The sequence below is a fragment of the Arachis ipaensis genome, chromosome B6 (assembly GCF_059453495.1).
Source record: "Arachis ipaensis isolate K30076 ecotype BB chromosome B6, ASM5945349v1, whole genome shotgun sequence".
Lineage (NCBI taxonomy): Eukaryota > Viridiplantae > Streptophyta > Magnoliopsida > Fabales > Fabaceae > Arachis > Arachis ipaensis.
In genome coordinates, this window is record NC_142441.1 from 91,688,098 (window position 1) to 91,690,582 (window position 2,485).

Genomic DNA, 2,485 nt, shown 5'->3' on the forward strand with positions numbered 1-2,485 from the left:
TTCATTTTCTCCTAGATATGCATATTTGAGAGTGGGTGGCAATGCTTTGAGTTCAGGTTTGGGTGCTTCTGATTTTTCGTTCCCTTCCTTTGGTGCATCTGGTATATGTATTTCTGTTGTAACTACCTCTTCACTTGAATCAAATTCTTCCTCCACCAATCTCTCGTTCTCTTCAGGTTCATCTTCTTCAAAATTCTCCTGCACTTTATCCTCAAGTGCATCTAACCTCATACATTCTCCCAATTGTTCCGGTGGATAACTCATGGCCTTGAACACATTGAATGTCATCTTTTCATTGTGTAATCTCAGGGTGAGGTCATCCTTCTGAACATCAATGACAGCTCCAGCAGTGGCCAAGAATGGCCTTCCCAAGATGATGGAGGTCTTGGCGTCATCCTGCATGTCCAGCACCACAAAATCTGCTGGGAATATGAAATCTCCTACTTTTACTAGCAAATCCTCTACTATCCCGTGAGGGAATTTGAACGATCGGTCTACCAGTTGTAGAGCCATTTTTGTTGGTTTAGCCTCCTCAATTTTCATCTTTCTCATCATAGCCACTGACATCAAATTGATGCTGGCCCCTAAGTCACAAAGAGCCTTTTCTACTGTGATTTCTTCTATAATGCAAGGGATCTGAAAACACCCAGGATCCTTCAGTTTCTGAGGTAGTTTATGCTGAATGATAGCACTGCACTCTTCAGTTAGTATCACAGTCTCATTGTTCTTCCAGCTTCTCTTCTTAGTCATTAGCTCCTTCAAAAACTTGGCATAAAGTGGCATTTGTTCTATGGCTTCAGCAAATGGTATGTTGATTTGTAGCTTCTTGAAGATTTCCAAAAACCTTAAGAACTGGTTGTCATCTTCCTTTTTCTTCAATAGCGGGGGGTATGGAGCTCTTGAGATGTTCAGTTGGGGTATTTTTTTTTCTTTCTGCAGACTTGGCGTGGGGGGTTGCACTCCATCTTGCTCTTCTCCCTTTTCATTTGAGCCTTCTTCTTGTGGCTTTTGGGGATGTTCCTTCAGTTCCTTCCCACTCCTAAATGTGATAGCTTGACACTCCTCCCTTTTGCTTGAATGGGCATCATAGCAAAAATTGTGGTTAGGAAGCTTCTTAAACAGATAGTTGATTTGTGTTTCTAGTTTTATGATGGCAGCATTTTGATTCTGCATGTTTGACTGCACTTCCTCTCTGAATGCTTTACTGTCTTGAATGTCTCTGCATATTCCTTCAATGAAGGTTTCGATCTTAGAGAGCTTGTCATCAATTGATGGGTGATTCGGAGCAGATGTGCTATTTTGATTTTGATAATCATATGAAGAAGTGTTGTTGTGGGGGTGTTGAGACGTCCTCTGTGTGACTTGTTGATGAGCTGCATTGTTGTTGGAGTTGTAACATCTCTGGTCTTGGTTTTGATCTTGCTCACTTCCCCACCCAAAGTTTGGGTGGTTTCTCCATCCAGGGTTGTAAGTCTTGGAGTATGGATCATAGTTTTTCCTTGGTGAATTCCCAATGTAGTTGGCTTGCTCCTGACTCCCCTCTGCTTCTTCATTCACTCCTTCTTGGATTGTTGATGAAGATGAGATTGCTGCTACTTGGTTCCTCTCCATCTTCTTGGTGAGGTCAGTCAGCTGCTGGGTAATGAGCTTGTTTTGGGCCAACAGAGCATCTACATTGTTTAGCTCCATCACTCCTCTTGTGTTCCCTCTTTCGGAAGCATAGAAGTAGTCGTTTTCTGCTACTGTTTCAATAACATCTATGGCTTCCTCAATGGTCTTCTTCTTGTTCAAGGATCCTCCAGATGAATGGTCCACGGCCTTCTTTGACTCATAAGAGAGCCCTTCATAGAAAATGTGCAGTTGGACCCATTCGTTGAACATGTCAGGTGGACACCTCCTTGTTAAGTCCTTGAACCTCTCCCATGCTTCATACAGAGTCTCACCATCTTGTTGCCTGAAAGTTTGAACCTCAGCTCTCAGCCTATTGATTCGTTGAGGAGGGTAAAATCTTGCTAAGAATTTGTTCACCACATCCTCCCAAGTTATCAAGCTCTCCCTTGGGAAAGATTCTAGCCACTTGGCTGCCTTGTCCCTGAGTGAGAAAGGAAATAAGAGCAGTCTATAGGCGTCAGGATGAACACCATTAGATTTCACTGTGTCACATATTCTCAGGAAGGTGGTCAAATGTTGATTGGGGTCTTCTTGAACACCTCCTCCAAACGAACAGTTGTTCTGAACAAGGGTGATGAGCTGTGGTTTAAGTTCAAAGTTGTTGGCATGGATTGTTGGCTTTTGGATGCTACTTCCACATTTGCCTGGGTTTGGATTAATGTAAGAGCCCAAAACTCTTCTATCTTCCCCAGCATGATTTGCTCCACCTCCTCTGCCATGGTTGTGAGTCTCTTCTTCATGATGATTTTCCATGTTTTCTTCCATGTTTGGTTCAAAGTATTCCTCAAAGTATTCCTCCTCTTCTTCAGCACCA

The 2,485-nt window shown here is 42.9% G+C and overlaps 1 non-coding gene across 1 annotated transcript; it reads left to right on the forward strand.

The window, feature by feature from the left end:
- The first annotated feature begins 1,879 nt into the window (after positions 1–1,879).
- On the forward strand, positions 1,880–1,983 carry LOC148561753 (small nucleolar RNA R71). Its single transcript, XR_015886363.1, has one exon. It is a non-coding gene; the product is annotated as a small nucleolar RNA R71 (small nucleolar RNA).
- Positions 1,984–2,485: the final 502 nt, after the last annotated feature.